We start from the raw sequence: 22,146 nt of genomic DNA on the forward strand, positions 1-22,146 counted from the left end.
GATGAACTTTTCAGTTCTAATTAGGGCGGTCAAACGATTAAAATTTTTAATCGAGCTAATCACAGCTCAAAAATTAATCGTAATTAACCACAATTCAAACCATCTCTAAAATATGCCATATTTTTCTGTAAATTATTGTTGGAATGGAAAGATAAGACACAAGGCGGATATATACATTCAACATACTGTACATAAGTACTGTATTTGTTTATTATAACAATTAATCCACAAGACGGCATTAACATTAACATTTTTCCTGTTAAAGGGATCCACAGATAGAAAGAATTGTAGTTCTCAAAAGATAAATTTGAGTACAAGTTATAGTAATTTTATATTAAAACCCCTGTTGATGTTTCCGTTTTAATAAAATTTGCAAAATTTTCCATCAAAAAAATAAACTAGTAGCTCGCAATTGTTGACGTCGCCGAGCAGTGACGTCAAATGGGCTCGCTGCTGTTCTTCCACAGTGTCTTTAACTTCGTAAGTTAGTGATTGAAATACACAACAAGGTGTCAATGGCGAGTTTTAAAATGCTTAGAAATCTAGCCAGTGAGTGTGTTTTGTCCCTTGACTGACGCCGTAGCTCCCCGTTTTTTTTTGTTTTTTTAAGACTGGGTCTATTGTGATTCACGTTCATTTAAGTGCTGGTTTCACAACGTACGAGACCTCTGATAGTTTGTATAATGTGACTAAATATTGCCATCCAGTGTGTTTGCTGAGCTACACGAAATGTTTGAATAGAGTTTGACCAAAGTCTGACTATGTTTTATGCGTATTTTGCATAGCTATTTTGATTGGGAATGCTAGTTCTTTACATTGTTGTTTAACTGTGTGAGAATAGAGCCTCATTATTACAGATTGAACCGCTTTTCTTTTTGTGAACATTTTCTTTTTTGAGAGGAATATTATTTTTGTTGTGCTTTCACTAAATTATACTTATGTTTGTTGTGAAGGAGCTGCCGAAGCTTATACCAATACACGGCGCGGTTCAATGAACGCCTGCGTCCACTTGCCTTTCTCTGCCTCTTAGCTCTCAATGTGCAAAAAACGGCATCATTGTAATCTGTTTGAGGCAATGCATGAGCGGGTCATTCCACGCAGGCGTTAAATGCGTATTAAATATTTTAACGTGATTAATTTTAAAAATTAATTACCGCTCGTTAACGTGATAAATGTGACAGCACTAGTTCTAATATAACTTTTCATGTATGGTAAAATGACATTTGGAATATGAACATAATTGGCATGCTTGTGCTACACTGCTTATCTGACAGCCCAAAGGTTGTGCTATTCAATATTTTGATTCAGGTTGGTTAAAAATGTTTTATATCGTGGCAAATCATAACATGATAGGAAGATTTTTTTTTTTTTCCCCCATCTTGTACGTAGGCATGTGCCGGTATTATATTCTGACGGTATGATAAATCCTAAACAAAAATGTCACGGTTTCACGGTATTGTAATTACAGCTCTAAAATGTGTTACTTTGAGATTTCTGGGTTAAAAAACAAAACAAAACTTTTTTTCCATTGAACAGGATATTTTTCAAAACATATTAGTAAGTTGGAACACAGTTATAACGTTAGGTTAAAATAAATTTAAAACTATATTCTACATAAAATAAAAACAGTCCTTTAGGTGAGCCTAACCCCACAGCCACAGCTCAACATTATTACCATCAGAACAAAAATAATAGAATTATTTTCCATATAAAGCACGTGTTTATGACTTGTATTATGTTTACATTACAGACACACTCACTCTCTCAACACAGACAGTTGCCAGAGAGAAAAAAACACATGTTTAACCACCACTAGACACACTAAACATGCTGGAGTTAACTCTCGTAGCTGGTGGGGAACGTTCATGACACTGTTTACTAAGCTTTAATTTTGTATAAATGCAAAATCCTATTGGAGGTATTGCCTCCTCGGCAGCCACCCTCCGTAAACATGTTTTACATGTCGTTTGGTCTAAGCCGCAGCCCGTCTGTAACTTCTCTGTAGCTGAGTATTCCCTCACCAGCAATTTCATTTACTTCGATGGGGGAAAAAGTTCAGGATTTTCACCTCCTCCAGCCTTCGTGTAACACAGCTGACTCACTGACACTGAGCAACAACCAATGGGGGAGGGTTGAGCCTTACAGCTGAACGCAAGGGAATTCTCCATGCATTTTTCGGACATAAAAAAATAGCTAATGCCTTAGAGATGGTATAACGGAAAATTTCTGCCGATTTGAAACCTTGGCATTTTCATACCGCGGTATACTGTACCTTAAAACGGGTAATCGGCACATGTTCTAGTACGGGACTAACTCCTATTGGATACATGCGATTTAGTCGTTTCTGTTTAGAGTGTTTTGGTCGTTTCTGTGGAGAATTCGACATTTTGTCGCAAGTGGACGTACAAATTTTACATCTGATAGTGTCGTCATTTTCAATAGCCGACGGACAAAAACTTTGCAAGAAACTGGTCCAAATTCGACCACCTCGAAGCGGTCTTCATTTAGTGAGCACGCTTGAACTCCGATCGTTTTCAGCAAATCTGCAGTGATAGAAGTGAGACTGGATACATGGGAAGTTCTCTCTGTGGGAATTTTCCTTTTGAAAGTTAACCAAACAGGAGATGGAGCAGCCTCGCGGGACAGCATTTGACGGGTGGCTATAATGACAAGACGACAACGACGAATTGGAAGACGAGATAAATAACAACCTGTGTGCATCACATAAATGATGCAAGCAGACAGCGGTGTTGCTTAGCAATTGAGGGGGCCCTCAGTTTTCAAATAAGAAAGTGTGCCTTGTGTGCATGGAAACCAAGCTTGGACAGTGCATACGCAAACTCCATCAAAATGCTTTCTTTAGAGGCGCAAACGGGCACCGAAATAGGCCTTGAGACATTTCAGATCAATTCAAAATACCGCTACTGTCCACAACAATGTCATCAAGCTGTTAGTTATGCTCATTAGCAGTGCTTTAGCTGGAATCACAGGTGGAACATGTTTAAGTCATTCACTGCCAGTGACAGCGATAGAAATCAACTTCATTTTATGATGAGATGATTGGCATTGAATTAGTGCTGTAACGCTTAATCGATTAACTCGAGTATTCGATTAGGAAAAACATATTCAAATGAAATTTTATTGGTTCGAGTATTCGTTTAATTAAAGTGGCATTGTAATGGTTTATTTTGAAAGTGATTGCATTAAGGTTTATTGATTAGGGTGGATCCACTGCCCTCTGGTCTGCCTAATTTCACATGGCTGAATCCAACTGCTCCCTGTTAAGACCAACATAACCTGATTTTGTTGACCTAATGTTTTTTGTGCTGCAACAATTAATCGATTAACTCGAGTATCCGATTAGGAAAAACATTAAAATGAAATTTTATTGGTTCAAGTATTCGTTTAATTAAAGTGGCGTTGTAATGGTTTATTTTGAAAGTGATTGCATTAAGGTTTATTGATTAGGGTGGATCCACTGCCCTCTGGTCTGCCTAATTTCACATGGCTGAATCCAACTGCTCCCTGTTAAGACCAACATAAGCTGATTTTGTTGAACTAATGTTTTTTGTGCTGCAACAATTAATCGATTAACTCGAGTATCCGATTAGGAAAAACATTCAAATGAAATTTTATTGGTTCAAGTATTCGTTTAAGTAAAGTGGCGTTGTAATGGTTTATTTTTGAAAGTGATTGCATTAAGGTTTATTGATTTAGGTGGATCCACTGCCCTCTGGTCTGCCTCATTTCACACGGCAGAATCCAACTGCTCCCTGTTAAGACCAACATAAGCAGTTTTTGTTGAACTAATGTTTTTTGTGCTGCAACAATTAATCGATTAACTCGAGTATCCGATTAGGAAAAACATTCAAATGAAATTTTATTGGTTCGAGTATTCGTTTAATTAAAGTGGCATTGTAATGGTTTATTTTGAAAGTGATTGCATTAAGGTTTATTGATTAGGGTGGATCCACTGCCCTCTGGTCTGCCTAATTTCACATGGCTGAATCCAACTGCTCCCTGTTAAGACGTTTTTGTTTGCCCTAATTTTTTTTAGTGCATTCATAATTTAGTTTATTGGTATATTCAGCCTATTTTTGTGGGAATACGTGTCTGAACAATTAGGAACATTGTGAAAAAAAATGTTAGCATTTTATAGCATTTAAGTTAGCGGACTTTTGCTATGTAAACTAGCCAATTGTTCTTTTGTTATAAATAGATCCTCTTTTTTTTTTTTTTATCCCGTTTGAGTCCCAGCTCAGGTATTTTAATTTTTCATGTTCCTTATCCGATTACTTGATTATTCGAACTAACTAGTTCATCGATTAATTGACTACTAAAATAATCGATAGCTGCAGCCCTACATTGAATTATCATGTTTCAGAGGCATTGGCGCCGATAGAATTGCGTACGCGATTGTTCTATTGCTGCTAGCCTGCTAGCCCTCAATGTCCAAATGGATTGGTCGTCTATCACCTTCAATCAGTTGTTCTTAACCTGGGTTCAATCGAACCACAGGTGTTCGGTGAGTAAGTCTAAGTGGTTCGACGAAGTTAAAGAAATGCAGAGCCCTATTTTCGGACGCTGATTAAATCTAGGCAAAGTGGCTTTTTAGACCAGGTTTTGGATTGGTTTGCTCCCAACTTACAGGCTTAATCCATTCCTTTTAATTGCTAGTCCTTGATCTGATAGGCGGAGGAACTGGTTTGCTCAGTGGAAGGTTGACACGCACTTGGTATGAAGGATTACAACAGACCAACGGGCAGTGTCGTGTCAAATTTTGACCTGCTTGTAAAACATGCTGTCAAAAGAAATGAAGAATTTGAACGGGAATTTGCTGAATTATTAGCTAGCTTAGATTATCAGTTATGAATTTGAAAAAAATGCCTTATTATCCAATTCTGAAGGGTTCAGTGAATCTATAAGTGAAATTTGTGGGGTTCGGTACCTTTAGCAAGGTTAAGAAACACTGCCTTCAATAGCAGTCAATGAGATATTTTATAAACACGTCAAAGCTAATCTAGGTGTAGGAAGGTTGTTGATGAGTCTCCTTCGTTTCAGTGTTGTAGGTAGGAATATGCCAAAGTTATGAATGGTCAATATGAAAACTGCTCTTTTTTTAAAACAGCTCTGGTACGTCTATCACTATCAATTGCAGCCAATGTTTCAGTGTGATTTTAAAAAATAAAATAAAATAAAAAGATTCCGCATTGAGCACCTGGTTAAAGTGTGCTTGAACTACAAGAATTTATGGTGATAGCTGTCACGTTATATTTTTAAATTTGAATTTATTGATTAACTGGGCTTGCGACTGGCTGGGAACCGATTCAGAATGTACCCTGCCTCCTGCCAGTTGTAAGCTACGATAGGCTCCAGCACTACTGCGACCCTCGTGAGGATTAGCGGTTCAGAAGATGAATGAAGGATAAATTTGGTTTACCTCCATTACATATTATTCGTAGTACAGTTGCAAATAAAGATGTATAAGATAGTTATACAGTTATTATATTTCAGTGACCGCGTTGGTCTGTACAAAAGGGGGAACATGTTCAACATTGTTTCTTATTTTTGTTAAACACATAGATGGTCTGATTCATGCAGGTTACAGAAATCAGAGAAAGGGTAAAATCAGAGCATTTGGGAAAAAGTTCCACAGTGGCTCTAGTTGAATAAATAATGTCAAAAAAGTTGTACGTCAAATTTTAAGTTTTACTATTTTAGGCTTCGGCAAATAGAATACTCGAAAGAGAATTTTGGCATTTACTGTACTTGGTCTCTCTGACAACACCACAAACATGTTATACATGTTTAATTTGCAATCCAATCACTTTATTTGATGTAAATAATTAGAATTCTCACATTTCAATGTCGATACTAAAAAAAAAAAAAATAAATACACAAATTTAAAAAATAATAATGATATTACAGGGGCGTTACCAGGAGGGCAGGGGTGAGCGGTGCTCACCCACAGACACGCTCTGCCCACCCAAAGAAAACTGGATGTAGTACTAACGGCAGTCTGGGCACCGCATATGGTATCCCATTCATATAGTACTGATGTGTTCTAAGTTTTAACCTTTGCGTTGTTATCTCCTCTTTCACCCTAAATAAATAAATAAATAAACTTAAAAGAAATGTTGGGTTTTGTTCCTAGGGGGCGCTACACACATTCACGCATGTTTTGATTTTTTTGTTTTTTACATTTTATATCAAAGTTTTCACCAGTGTTCACCTGGCTGTCGAGTTTGGTGAGTTTTGAAGCATTATGAGGGGGGTCAAAGTAGGGCTCAAAAGCGTCAGCGGGACAAAGAATGACTGCTAGGAGGCGCTACATAGTGTATTTGGAATTTGTCTTTACACGGTATCAAAGATTGCACCTGTCTTGACCTGCCTGCCAATTTTGGTACATTTTGAAGCATTCTAAACGGGTCAAATTGAGCTCAAAGGGGCTGTGGAACAAAGAATAACTATAATAATAATAATAATAATAATAAAACCGAGGAACCAGAATAGGTTACCTAAAAAAAAAAAAACATTGTCACTTGCATATCCATACTGTTCAGTTATGGATGTGTTCTAAGTCAAATAAAATCAAATCAACTTTCAATTGTTTAGACCAAATCACAACAGCAGTTCTCAAGGAGAAAACAAAACATGTTTTAAGATGCAGTAGCCCTACGCTGGATTTCGACCGAATTGAGCATTGTAGTTTTTTTTTTTTTTTTTTAGGTATGACTAATGCCCACCCACACCTGGCATCCTGGTAACACCACTGAATGATAATAATGAACTATTTAAATGACGACACCAACGACAATGATGCCAATCAACGTGGATTCCAACCATCCTTCTGCTGTGAATTTGGAAGCAAATGAACATCCAGTTATTCACTACTAGACCTTCCACATTAAATGGATATGACGTCAAACGCAGCCAATGAGTTAACAAGGAAAATCCAAAAATATCCTCCATTTTTGTCAAAAGTGGGGTAAATTTTATTTTGCACCATCATAACAAACCTCTGGTGACTTGTGGTAGTGCAAAAACAAATGTGGCAGATACCTTTGCAATCAAATATCTTACCCAGATACAAAATTTCAGTATCGATACATTACTTTTCACAACCCTAGTACATTGACAGCAACAACAACAACAACTAAAAGGCTTTTGAATATTTGCCATTCAAAATGTCGTATTAAAACCACCTAAATTTGAATTCCAATGCCCGTTTACATTTATAGGGCTGCAGAAGCCAATTTTCATGTTGTAGCTAGTATTCTTTGGAAGCTAAGTAGCTTTAGCAAACCTAGCTGTGGGTGACACTTGGGCACGATTCTTGCCAAGAACATCACCAAACTACAATTAGATTTCAAAACAATGCTCACAGATGAACAGCAAATGAATTTGGAACTGAATTCGTCTGTGGAAAAAAGAAAAAAGTACGCTAACACTAGAAGAACCTGTGGCTCTAGTCCTGTAGAAACAAAGCTACCCACTTTGGCGTGTTTCAAGTGTGTGTAAGCCGCATAAAGTTCTTCACAAACGGCCTCCAAAAATACACACACACGGCTACAAACCCCAAACTATAAATAAACTTAAAGCACACATCGGCTACGCATCAGTCGAGAGTCTCGCCTCCCCCCCATTGAATCTCAGCGCCCCACTTGGACAACTCCTGGCGGATACAAAAAAAGAAAAGTCAAACCAATGGCGCTTGAAAAACTTCTTCCCCCCGTTTTTCCCCTAAAAAAATGAAGTTGTTCCTGTTTCGCCACAGATCTTGTGCTGCTGCTGCGGTGGGGGTGAAGTAGCGTCGGGGGGGCAGGGAGGACTTGAGCATTCATGGAGCCTCTCGGCCAGCGCAAACAAAGTCTTCCCCGAAGAGGGAGGCCACCGGACGGCGAGAACGACGACGTCTCGCCGGGCCCCGAACGCAACGCGAGGGCTGCCTTCACGGTCTCGTCGTGGCTCAATAAAGGAAAAGACCCCCCGCGCGAGGGCCCGCGTTGTTCAAGTTATGCTAGCTCCGTTAACAATGTAACAATTAAAATGAGAAGGCTCAAGGCCTTTCTAATCTCTCACCGCCGCCGTGTATAAATCACACCGAAGAGGGGGTTTTTTTCTGAATGAGAAGCCAAAAAATACAATACCCCACGTCCGCTGAGCTCCCGTGGAATGCACAACACGCGCGGCGGGCATTGTATCCCTTTTTTCCATTTTCCCCACCAAGCTCGGGCGGTCCTCCGGTGTCGGCGGCTAAAAAAACAGCATTTCTCCGTGGCTTTTGCGCCATGCCGAGACCATCGTGAATAATCCGCTTTTGTCGCGCTGGTTGCTTGCTGGGAATGGGAGGAGGAGGAGGGGAGAGCAGAGGAGGAAAGGGGGGGAAAAATGGAGCTTCTGTAACGTGGAAAAGGAGCGCCTCGGTTGTCCGCCGCGGCTGTGGACGCGACGCGGGGCTTTGCTAGCCAGCAGCCGAAGAGCCTTCGGGTGGGTGGGGAGGTGGGGAGGGGGTGTCGGTCGGACTCGGACGGACGGATACCGGAGTGAGACGTCCCCGGGAGGAGGACCCCGCGTGTGCCCCGTTGCCAGGAGGCGAGCTGTGCCTTACGCAGGCGACACTTTTCCTTTTTCCTATCCGCCGCAAACGTGACACTCACCTGGGACTTTGAATTCCTCATCGCGGCACGCCAAAATCACAACATTTCCACGGCACCGTCATAAAATGCAAACACGTCCCCCTCCGTCGCCGCCCCCCATTTTCACTCGAGTTTTTCCAGCGGTCCGGTATACTCCATTGCATCTCAGTCAAGATTTTCTGACGTCGCTCTTACGAGCACTACCGCCAGCAGAGGCACCCCTCTCCAATGCGGGAGAATGGTTTGCTCCGAATTCTAAGTAGCAATTCTAGGTCAGGTCTGTGTGCCAGTGAGGCTGCCTGCCTGACTGCTTCAAGTGCTTGCTTGCCGTCGGAGAACACAGACGCACCAGTCAACGCCTTCCCGGAAAAAAAACGGCAAAACATTCACCCGAACAATCTGGCAAACGGCTCTTTCACGTTTGACCCCTTTTTTCCACTTTAATGGAGTTTGGAGAGCATCGTCCCATGCTGGAGAAGCGTGAGAATGGCACAGTCGACATCAGGGATGCCAAACTCATTTTTGTCGCGGGCCATATTGTACTTAGGGTTTCCTTCGGAGGGCCATGATGTCAGCCAACCCATATAAAGATTTGACTGCTATTTACGGGGCTATACAAATGGATTGGACGTTTCTCGGCGTCAATGGCAGCCAGTGCATTAAAGGATCAGCAAGTGACAAAAACTTAAAAGGAGGATGTCCTTAGAGCAGGTGTCAGCAACCCATGGCTCTAGAGCCACATGCGGCTTTTAGCGCTGCCCTAGTGGCTCCCTCGAGCTTTTTCAAAAAACATTTGAAAATGGAAAAAGATGGGGACGGGAAATATAATTTGTTTTAATTTGGTTTCTGTAGGAGGTAAAACAGGACACCAGTGTTCTTTTGGCAGCCATTTTAATTTTTTTCTTAGTCTTTTGGACGACAATACTTATTAGTCCTAGTCATACTTTAGTCATCTCAAAATGTGTTCGTCTTCGTCTAGTTTTTGTTGACGAAAACTCAAGACTAATTTCGTCTAGTTTTAATCGACGTTGAATAAAAATTAGGGCTGTCAAAATTATCACGTTGACGGGCGGCAATTCATTTTTTAAATTAATCACGTTAAAATATTTGACGCAATTAACGCACATGCCCCGCTCAAACAGATTAAAATGACAGCACAGTGTCATGTCCACTTGTTACTTGTGTTTTTCGGTGTTTTGTCGCCCTCTGCTGGTGCTTGGGTGCGACTGATTTTATGGGTTTCAGCACAATGAGCTTGGTGTAATTATTGACATCAACAATGGCGAGCTACTAGTTTATTTTTTGATTGAAAATCTTATTAAAACGAAAACATTAAGAGGGGTTTTAATATAAAATTTCTATAATTTGTACTAACATTTATCTTTTAAGAACTACAAGTCTTTCTATCCATGGATCGCTTTAACAGAATGTTAATGCCATCTTGTTGATTTATTGTTATAATAAACAAATACAGTACTTATGTACAGTATGTTGAATGTATATATCCGTCTTGTGTCTTATCTTTCCATTCCAACAATAATTTACAGAAAAATATGGCATATTTTATAGATGGTTTGAATTGCGATTTATTACGATTAATTTTTAAGCTGTGATTAACTTGATTAAAAATTTGAATCGTTTGACAGCCCTAATAAAAATGGTTTCGTCTGTAAAATAAAAAAAAAAATAATTATACCCACCAGGACGCCACAAACTGTATGTAAAAAAAAAAGTAGTCTGAGAGTTTACGAGGACACTCGCCATTAGCAATAGCCTGAAGCTAACGTGAATGCTATGCTAATGCTACGGGTTACATTTAGTGTGTGATGATCACTCAGCATAGAGTTTAAGAAGACGCTTTCCGTGAGCAATAGCCTGATGCTAACCGGTACATGAATGCTATGCTAACGGTACGAGTTACATTTAGTGTGTGATGATCATTCAGCATAGAGTTTAAGAGGACGCTTGCCATTGGCAATAGCCTGATGCTAACGCGAATGTAAAAGCTATGCTAACGCTACGAGTTACATTTAGTGTGTGATGATCCCTCAGCATAGACCTTTAAACCCTTTAATGCCTTTAATATGAAGCAATTGTCAGAAAATCACAAAATTTGAAAAATAAGGTCTACCTAAAACCTTTTTTTTTCAAATTTGTAAAAAAAGAAAAAAATAATACGTGTAATAAGCACTCTAATGTTTTAACCCTTGCTAAATCCTGTTTTTTTTTTTTTTTTTTTCTAATGGAACCTGAAGATGCATGAGTTGACTTGCATCCATTATTAATTTTTTTCAGGAAAGATATTTCAAAATTCTGAATTCGTCTCAAAATCATGAAATTCCAAGTGTATCAAATGTGATACATCTTGCAAGAAGGGGTTAAAGGCTAAAGCAACATTGCATATTGTCTCTTCTTGCCAAGAAAAGAAGACTAATCTAGCGCGAGTATCTCAAAACAGGCAATGGGAAAACTGGAGAGGAAACCAGTGAGTGTGAACTAGGGTGATTTGGTAGGGCGCAGCACGTCACATGAGTGACACAACCAGACACACATTGTGAACATGTGACAAAAACTATGGCGCATTTTTATTTCGTTCTCATCTCGTCAGAGGAAAACTGTCATTCGTGTCGTTATGTTTTAGTCTCCCAATAAACGTTTTAGCTCGTTATAGTCTCGTCATTGTCATGAAAAAAATTCGTCAACGAAATATTTCGTTATAGTCATCGTTGATGAAAACAACACTGCATGACACAAACATTCTTCTAATGCATTAATATCGTCATGAAGTTAAACTTGAGGCAGCATTGTAATCATGTGGTGCGTCATTCTCTTTAGGATGCACTGCAGGGGAAAAAAAACTTATTTTCCGCACTATAAGGCGCATCAGAGTATAAGGCGCACCTTCAATGAATGGCCTTTTTTAAAACCGTTTCATGTGTAGGGCGCACTTTTATTACACGCAGCAGCAGCAGAAGTAGTAGTAGCAGAAGTAGTAGTACGTGTTGGCGTTGCGTTATGCATCCACAAGATGGCACTGAGCTAAATGGAATGTCATGATAAACCAATATTGATCCATATATGAGGCACATAGGATTATAAGGCGCACTGTCAACTTTTGAGAAAATTGAAGGCTTTCAGGTGCGCCTTATAGTACGGAAAATACAGTAATTATGAAGGCTAATTAGTTATTTGTAGCCAACTTAGTCATTTTTATAGTAGGCTGATATAGCCATTTGTGGCCTTCATAAGGCTTTCAATTTTTTGTGGCTCCAAACATATTTGTTTTATTATTTTTTTGCTTCAATATGGCTCTTTCTAAATTTTGCGTTGCCGACCCCTGCCTTAGGGGTGCAATACCTTTTGGAGGGTGCGATTAAAAATGTGATTTATTTAATAAATTAATTGACGATAAACATGTTATCAATTTGAAGTGCACCTCCCAGACAAAATGGATTGGACGTTTAACGCCGTCAATGGCAACCAGTAGGTACAATGAGTCTTAAAAGGGTTAAAAAACAAAAATACAAGGTAAAAACTGATGTAAACAAATGTTATATTATAACAACGTGGACTTGATTGTACCTTGTCACACAAAAACTGGCTAAAAAACTGCACATATCTTTAGTTCTGCAATGATTAATCGATTAACTTGAGCAATTCGATTAGGAAAAACGCTTCGAATCAAATTTTTCTGCTTCGGAGATTCGTTTTATTAGAGTAGCATTGTGATGGTTTGTTTTGAAAGTGTTTGCATTTGGTTTTATTGATTTGGGTAGATACTTGGATAGATCCAGCTGCTCCTTGTTAAGACCAACAGAAGGTTATTGTCAGGGAGTGCTGGGCAGGCAGGTGTGTGTGGACCCAGACGCAGGAAACAAAAATGCAAGGCAGGAGGCAGATGGCAATGAACTCAAAAAACGTTTTAATGATATCTAACAAAAACACAAAGTACAACCAAAACCACTGGGGATCAAAAGGGCAAGATTCAAACAAAACTTACTTAAATCGGAGGGACGGATACACGAGGGCTTGGAACGGACTTGACTTTGGCAGAGACGGACATAGACATAGACAATGACGCAACCAGGAGTGACAAGAAACTGGGTCATTATATACGCAGACAGGGGGTAACGAGACGAGGAACAGCTGGGTAACACAGGTGGATGCAGATTGCAGGATACACTGGGAAAACACACACAGGTGAGAGCAATGGGTAATCACAGGGACAAGTCACACAAGGAGAAACCAAACACAAAACCTAACAGTTATAAGTTTTTGTGTGAGCTAATATGATTGTTTATGCATGGGTAATTTAGTTTAGTTTAGTTTATTTAATTTTAGTTTATATTTAACAGTTTGTGGGAATATGTATATGAATGATTTGTTCAGAGCATTGTAAAAAAAAAAGTTAGCATTTTATAGCATCTAAGCTAGCGAGCTTTTGCTATGCAAGTTAGCCAATTGTTCTTTTGTTGTACTTTAATCCTCTTTTTTTTAATACTGTTTAAGGCTAAGTTCAGGTATTTTAATTTATTTTTAAATGCATTTATTGCTCTTGTGAAATGAAAGTGCAATTCTGCATAGTTTGAAAAAACACTGGGGAATTTTATTTTGTATTCGCTTTTAATGCTTTCATGAAAGTGCAATCTTAGCTAGCCTTAGTTTTACATCTTCTAAAATTCTGCAAAGCATTAAATGTTTCTAATTCGATCACTCGATTATTCTAAGTAACTCATTGATAGATTAATCAGTTACTTAAATAATTGATAGCTGCAGCCCTACATATATATTTAAAGTTACTTTATAAATAATCTAAACATAAATGTATAATTTATTTAGAAAAGATATTTTGTTTCCGCTTCATGAAAATACAGTAATACATTGGCAATGCCATGTCAATTAATGATTTGATGATGTTCTTCATCCTTCATGATGAGCATAATGTAAGAAGCCACCATTTCCCACAATGCAACAGTGGCGCAACACTTCACAGCTAACTCCTCCTCTCCTGGTTTTTAGTTTTGTGCCATGCTGATGTCATCTGTTGTAACTCTAGCTAGCTCACGAATAAATAATAAAATTATAATATCCTTTTTCAGTGAGGACTAGGCATGTGCTGGTATGAGATTCTTACGGCATGATAGCCATAAGAAAAAATAATGCGGTTTCACGGTATCACTGTATTGCAATTATAGCTCAAAAATGTATTATTTTGAGATGTATGGGTTAAAAAAAATCTTTTTTCCATTGAACAGGATTTTTTTTTTCACAACATATTTGCAAATTGGAACATCAACATTAATATAATTTTAAAACAAATTAATAAAATAACAAAAAATAAATAACTGAACTATTTCAAATAAAATTGAAATCAATAGAACTTACCAACTAAACCCACAGCCACAGCTCAAGTTGCTCAGAGTTAGTACAAGAACCCTTGCTAATATATAACTGGACTTAAAACCAATTTGATCATAAATTGTTTATGTTAAACACATACCACTATGACTATCAATATTAATTAATTAATTATTTATGGAGAGACAGCGTGTGTGTATGACTCGAATCATTATTTACACATTACACTCACGAAATGTTGGGTCTAAAACACCTTCTTCAATTTAGCTGTTGACCCAGAGCGATGTGACAAAGGCAGGACACAAGGAGGCAGGAGTCAGAGAGTAGACTTTTACCAAGCTGTAGTTTGGGGAGAGGTCTGAGATCGGGCAACGTGACTAAGAGCGTCTCATCGAAATCTCTCTCAGAGCTCCCCGTGCTGCTGACTTTTATTGAGGGCTTGTTGCTGGGCAGAATATAGTTACAACACTGTTGTCCAACGTGGCAGTTTCGATCGGGCAAGTTCCTTATTCTAGTCATTGATTAAATTAACAGTCACACTCATTGATTAAATTAACAGTCACACTCTTGAGCGAGCAAGATAACTTTGTTTTGAACACACATTTGCACTCGAAGTAGCTTGGTGGAAAAGTACTGAGACGTTGTGTGATGAATCAACATATGTGTGTGTATCTATTTATCAGCAGAATGTGAGCAATTGCCCGGTAATAAAAATGTAAGCACATGATTATGGGCTAAAACTTTATTCTTCATAATAGCTTGGGAGAGCGCGTATAATAGCTGTGGGAGAGCAAACTTGTATAACCCGCAGAATATAATGGTCAAACAATCAAGCATATCTTACACAAACCCTCTCTCAACACAGAAAGTCGCCAGACAGAAAAAACACTAAAGGCTGAATTATGAAAATGTTATTTTGAACAGATGTTTACAATGGCAGAAGACTTTACAAAAGTAGGCTAATGGGAGGAAACTACTTAATCGTCTTTGCATGCTAACTAGCCACGTTATCGGTCTCTTTTACAAGCTTACATTATAATATTTGTTTTACCATCACTAGACACACTAAAAACGCTGGAGTGAACTCTCATAGCTGGTGGGAAACGTTCATGACAGCGTCCACTTACCTTGAATTTTTTGTAAAGTGACGAATGATGGTCACGTAAATGTGCAATCATGTTGGAGGTGTTGCTTCCCCAGGCAACCACCCTCTGCAAGCGTTTCGGTAGGTGAAGTAATCCCAAACTAGCAACTTTGTCTTTTTTGAGGGGGGAAAAGCTAAGGTGTCGTGTCACCGACAGACACAGGACGGAGCAACAACCGGAGCGGGAGGGGTGAGCTCTGCCACTCCAAGCCGCAGATTTCTTGCTGCATTTTTGGGACATAAAAAATAGCTAATACCGTACTATGGTATGATGGAAAAATTATAGTGGTTTTAAAACCTTGACGTTTTCATACCACGGTAAACCTTGAAACCAGTAACAGGCACCTAGTGAGAACTACAGAATATTTATTTACCCCCCCTCCCATTTTATTTCTGTTTGCCTTTTTAAAATCATTTTAAATTTAACTGAAAGGGACGATGTACTTATTAAAAATGTACAAATATATGGCGGAAAACACTCAGGCGACTTGAAGTTACACTTTGAGACCCCCAATTTGACCAAATTTCAAAATTGTCTGATTTGCATGTGTGATACATCATTGGAAAGCTTAAAATCTCAATTTTCTAGGAGAAGAAAAATTTTGGACAGGAGGGCATTTTTTTTTTTTTTTTTATGTTTTTTAAACAGCAAAACCCTATCTGGAGGTGAGAGCACACAAGAGCAGAATTACGGATGCCATGACTTTAACGAGATATTATCGCGTACTTCCCTTGTTTCGATCCAAAAACTCAATGTCCCATGTATCACTGAGTGTCAAGACACAGCTGTGAATGGCCACAGCTGGATCTTTCAGGGATTTTATAGGTGGAACATGGTAATATAACAAGGGTCGCGATGCAGAAATCGCAGACATCAAGGGGTGGTCGATGCAGCTAGCTATCAGGAGATTTTGGAGCACTTCATGCTTCCATCTGCTGAAAAGCTTTATGGAGATGAAGATTTCATTTTTCAACACGACCTGGCTACTGCTCAGAGTGCCAAAACCACTGGTAAATGGTTTACTGACCATGGCATTACACCAATTGGCCTGCCAACTCTCCTGACCTGAACCCCATCGAGAATCTGTGGGATATTGTGAAGAGGAAGTTGAGAGACACCAGACCCAACACTATGGATGAGTTTAAGGCCGCTATCGAAGCATCCTGGGCCTCCATAACCCCTCAGCAGTGCCACAGGCTGATTGCCTCCATGCCGTGCCGCATTGAAGCAGTCATTTCTGCAAAAGGATTCCCGACAGAGTATTGAGTGCATAGCTGATATATTAATTGAAGGTTGACTTTTTTTGTATTAAAAAACACTTTTTTGTATTGGTCGGATGAAATATGCAAATTTTTTGAGATAGGGATTTTTGTTTTTTCTTGACTTTTTTGCCAAAATCATCAATATTAAAACAATAAAAGGCTTGAACTACTTCAGTTGTGTGTAATGAATCTAAAATATATGAAAGTCTAATGTTTATCAGTACATTACAGAAAATAATGAACTTTATCACAATCTGCTAATTTTTTGAGAAGGACTAGTATATGGCGGAAAAAACTCTGGTGATTTGAAGTTCCGCTCTGAGACCCCAATTTGCCAAATTTCAAAATCGTCTGATACTGTATGCATGTGTGATACATCATTGGAAAGCCTAAAATCGCAATTTTCTTGGGGAAGAAAAATTTTGAACAGGAGGGCATTTTTTTTTTTTTTTAATGTTTTTTAAACAGCAAAACCCTTTCTGGAGGTGAAAGCAGAATTACAGACACCACGACTTTAACGAGGTATTATCGCGTACTTACCTTGTTTCGACCCAAAAACTGCATGTAGCATGTATCAATGAGTATCAAGACACAGCTGTGAATGGCCACAGCTGTATTTTTGGGGGATTTTATGGGTGAAACATGGTCATATAACATATAACAAGGGTCATGATGCAGAAATCGCAGACATCAAGGAGTGGTCGAGATTTTCTTTTTCATATATTTTCCCTTTTAAACTTTTTTTTCCCATTTTTCTTTGTTTGGATTGATTATTTATCATCTAACATATCGGGGGGGGGGGGGGGGGGGGGGAACGCGACAGTGACCAAAAATACAATTCAGCGATAGTTATGAGGTAGATATCCGCGACTTTTTTACAGATGCCATTTTTTTCATTGTGACGTAATTTGTTTAAAAGTTTAAAATATGCGAGTGAATAATTTTTTAAAGTCTTTTTAAAAAATTTTTTTTAAACAAAATATTAGACATCAATGAATGATTCTAAGCTAAAAATGACATTTTGAATAATAAATATAATTACTTACCTTTTTTTCATGGCTGGGTTGAAACAAAAACGGTTGCGCGACGTCTGTAAACGGGGGTTTCCAGGGTAAAACGGGAAAATTAAAAATAGTTCAGGGGCTTAATGCGCCATGAATCTGCTATGGCAGCATATAGACATATTGTTCTATCAAACACAACAATTGTTTTGGCTTAAAATACAGCAGTTTCTTTTAACACTAGAAGTACCAGGGGTTTTGCACTAAGTAGTGTTAACACTTCTAGTGTTAAAGAGGAGTGCAAGAGCAGAAACTGCTTTTTCAGTCTTGTCTGAGTTTTCCGCCATATAGACCCTATTCACCGACGTCACAGAATGACGTGTCGCTGTAACCGGCCGCCATATTGTCCGTCTCTGTTAAGCCCTATTCTCAATGGTTTCAATTAGTCGTTCAGTTTATAGAGCAATTCATGGAAGCCCCAGTGCTTTCAGACGCTGTAAACTCATTGGATGCGTTGCATAAAAGGCGTTATGTGGAAAAGCTTCAGCCTATCCATTCGCCAGATCCATATTTGATGCCTAAATCGATATTTTTCGACCCACTGTCTTCGCCCTCTCTGCCTGACATCTGCTACCCTGATATCTACAACTATCTTTTCCACAGAAACTCGGCCTATTCTCACAACACTTTGAAAAACATTAAGAGCAGCACTCTAAGCAACATTACCCTGTGTGATTTCTAAACTGGCGACAATCAAAAAAAAAAAAAAAAAGTTGACTGCAATGGCCGACGCTTTAAGGATAGGTGGACTATTTCTTCAATAAAACACGCAACAACTGTGTCTGCCTCATTTGCAAAGAGACAGTCGCTGTTTTCAAAGAGTTCGATGTGACGCGATGATAACAAGACATGCTGACATGTACGACAACATTACAGGTAAGATACGCAGCGAGAAATTATAGCAACCTGAAGCTAGTTTAATTTCACAGCAGCAGTATTTCGCAAGAGCCCCAGGGTCGAAAGAGAACTCCACAAAGGCGAGATTGTTGAAATTATGAATTAAAAATAATAATAATAAAGCAAATGTGACACACAGAAGGGCTTGCTAAAATGTCTTTAAATGTATTGTTCTACGTAAATCAGCCCAGGTAGCCCCCCGCATTTTTACACACCCAATCTGGCCCCCTTTGCAAAAAGTTTGGACACCCCTGTTTAACCGATGATCCGTAGACGCGGCCAGCTTCTTTCACTTGTTACCAGCTAAATATTATTCAAAAAATAAAAATGGTGGAAGAAATAAGCATCTTGAATTTGAAACGGTATGTTGTCGGCGATTAGCCTAGCAATGATCTTAATTGTGGTTGTCAGCCCAAAACCCTCTAAATATATATTAAATGCATCTTACCCGATATAAAATGACTACTACATAATCCGTGGTAATCGTTTGGAGCCCAGTTTTCTCGTCGAATTGCAGCAGTCCATCTCACTCTCCTCTCCGGGTCTCTCGGAATAAGGTAGAACGTCAAGTCTCTCCGTCTATCTTCTCTGTTATTGCAACCAACTGCCACACACGCCTTCACCATTTTGATTATTAATGTTAACGAGCCGAAAAACACGCCATAATAGGAGGAATTTACGTAGCGGTAATGCCTCAACAACGACGAATTGACGGACAATATGGCGCGGGGGCGTGGTTTTGACGTCATGTGAGTAGGGTCTATACTAATAAAATATAGTTAAATATGATAATCACGGTTAAGATGGCCAGATCAATACAGAAATCACTGAGGTTTTTTTTTTTCCATTTATTTGAGTTTTGAACCCCCAACCCATTTTTTTAACTTTTTATTTGAACAAGTTTTAAAATAATACAAAAGAATTTGCATTTACTGTAAAATGTTTTATGGTAGATTCGGAACAACTGATGCCAATAAAATAGACGCCCAATCAAATTTCAAGTGGGAGGGTTGGCAGCGAATAAACATTAATTCGCTGCCATCCCTCTCAGTTCAAATGGATTGGACGTCTACTAGCACTAAACACATTTGAATTCACAGCAGGATGGAAAAAAGCCACATGATTGGACGGCTATCACTGTCAATGGCACATAATTTTTTTTTTCCAAAATAGCAGCCACTTGACGAAGCCTCTCACTTGTGGGCACACGCGTCTATCACAAGCCTCGGAGGAAGAGTGAAACATTAAAGACATGCAATGTGAGAGTGGTCCTCCTCAATTATTCATCAAGATACATTTCAAATGTAACCCAAATGTATAATCAGGACGACTGGGGATTGAATTAATTGCTATTTAAGTGTACACACTGTTAAACTGGCCTTATTGTATACGCCAGCGAACGCGTGTGGCTTCTGTTAAGTCCCGAAGGGCTTTCAAAGTAAAGATGTTTTTGCAAGCGGCAAGACATTCATGTCTGAGGATGCCACTTCAAGCGTGCTGCTTTATATCCGTCAATCTCAAAATTGTGAATGAATCACACTGCAGTATGACTTAATGGAAAAAAAAAACCCATCTAATTAATTAGTGACATTCAAATGAATTAACTCATTGATGCCTGAATTTACATTGATATATATCAAACATTGACAAATTCAACTAAAAATCTGAAAATTAAATACATTTGAAAACAAATATTGAAAACAAAATTAAAATAGGAGAAAATAAAGAAAAGTGAAAAAAAATCAAGAAAAAATATTTTTGATTATAAAAATAAGGATGCATTCAATTTTATTTTTTAAAAGTATTCTTTATTTTATTGTCATACATTATTTCTTTTTTTGTTAAATATATTATGTTTTTTATTTTAGGATTTTCAAATTTTTAGCTTTATATTTCAATTTGTTTTTTCATATTTAGTATTGATTTTATTAGTACTACTTTTATGTAATTTGTATTCCTCCAAGGCTTTATTTACTGTGTATGCGTTAAATGTAAATTCATTAATTATTAAACAGAAAACACCAGAACATATCAACGGCAACCACCACTCTCAGTCATGGTTGCCACGACTACCCATCAACCATTGCTGCATAACACATAATAAATAGCAGTCGTTACAGTATGACTATCCAGCCGAAATGAATCCCTTAGTAAATTTCTAAAAAATTGTACATTTTTTAAATCCAGTCACTTCTTGTGGAGTGCTCAAAGCCACAATGTATAATCACATCACACACAAGTTTGAAAGCCAACTTTACATTGCAATCACAAGAGACGCGTCTTTTGTCCAAAATATGGCGCTGTTGCCTCCACAATCAGCGGTTTTATATGCTAATTTCTGGAGTTTCGAATTAATTTTCCGCACCACAGTGGTATGAAAAAGTATCTGAACCTTCTGGAATTTGTCACATTTCTGCATAACATCACCAGTAAATGTGATCTGATCTTTGTCAAAATCACACAGAAGAAAAAACAGTGTCTGCTTGAACTAAAACCACCCAAACATTTATTGGTTTTCGTATTTTAATGAGGATAGTATGCAAACAATGACAGAAGGGGGAAAATAAGTAAGTGAACCCTCACATTTAGTATTTTGTGGCCTCCGCTTTGGCTGCAATAACTTCAACCAGACGCTTCCTGTAGCTGAAGATCAGTCTGGCACATCGATCAGGACTAATCTTGGCCCATTCTTCTCTACAAAACCGTTGTAGTTCAGTCAGATTCATGGGATGTCTGGCATAATTCGCTGTCTTTAGGTCACGCCACAGCATCTCAATGGGGTTCAAGTCTGGACTTTGACTTGGCCACTCCAGAATGTGTATTTTGTTCTTCTGAAACTATTCTGAAGTGTATTTACTTCTTTGTTTTGGATCATTGTCTTGTTGCAGCATCCATCCTCTTTTTAGCTTCAGCTGTCTGACAAACGGCCTCAGGTTTTCCTGCAAAACATCCTGATAAACTTTTGAATTCATTATTCCATTAATGACTGCAAGTTGTCCAGGCCCTGAGGCAGCAAAACAGCCCCAAATCATGATGCTCCCTCCGCCATGCTTCACGGTGGGGATGATGTGTGGTGAACTGTTCCATTTTCCCTCCATGTATGACGTTCTGTGTTACTCCCAAACAATTCAACTTTTTTTTCATCAGTCCACAAACTATTTTGCCAAAACTTCTGTGGAGTTGCCAAGTGCCTTTTTGCAAACATTATATGAGCAACAATGTTTTTTTAGACAGCAGTGGCTTCCTCCGTGGAGTCCTCCCATGAACACCATTCTTGGCCATAGTTTTACATATACGTGATGAGTGCACAGAGATATTGGATTGTGTCAGTGATTTCTGTAAGTCTTTAGCAGATACTCTAGGGTTCTTTTTTACCTCTCTGAGTATTCTGCGCTGAACTCTTGGCGTCATTTTTGGTGGACGGCCACTCCTTGGGAGAGAAGCAACAGTGCCAAATGCTCTCCATTTGCAGACAACTTCTCTGACCGTCGACTGATGAACATCCAGACTTTTAGAGATAGTTTTGTATATTTTCCCAGCTTTATACAAATCAACAATCCTTAACCGCAGGTCTTCAGACAGCTCTTTTGACTGAGCCATGATGCAGATCAGAAAATGCTTCTCATCAAGACAATTCTTACTAGGTGTATGTTTTATTGTGGGCAGGGCAACTTTGAACCCCTCATCGGTTATTGGTCACACACCTGACTTAAATTGTTTGGTGAAAATTGGTTTCAATTGCTCTTTAAACCCTTTAATGCCAGCAATATGAAGCAATTGTCAA

The 22,146-nt window shown here is 38.6% G+C and overlaps 1 protein-coding gene across 2 annotated transcripts in view; it reads right to left on the reverse strand.

Annotated features, from left to right (window-relative positions):
• Positions 1-8,875, reverse strand: part of bcl9 (BCL9 transcription coactivator) — a 65,400-nt gene extending 56,525 nt beyond the window's left edge. The window contains exon 1 of one of the 2 annotated variants that reach the window (XM_057851813.1): positions 8,661-8,875. The gene's annotated coding sequence lies outside the window, so the exon portion shown is untranslated. The other variant, XM_057851814.1, reaches the window with a different exon arrangement.
• Positions 8,876-22,146: the final 13,271 nt, after the last annotated feature.

The sequence above is a fragment of the Corythoichthys intestinalis genome, chromosome 12 (genome assembly GCF_030265065.1).
Source record: "Corythoichthys intestinalis isolate RoL2023-P3 chromosome 12, ASM3026506v1, whole genome shotgun sequence".
NCBI classification, from domain to species: Eukaryota; Metazoa; Chordata; class Actinopteri; order Syngnathiformes; family Syngnathidae; genus Corythoichthys; species Corythoichthys intestinalis.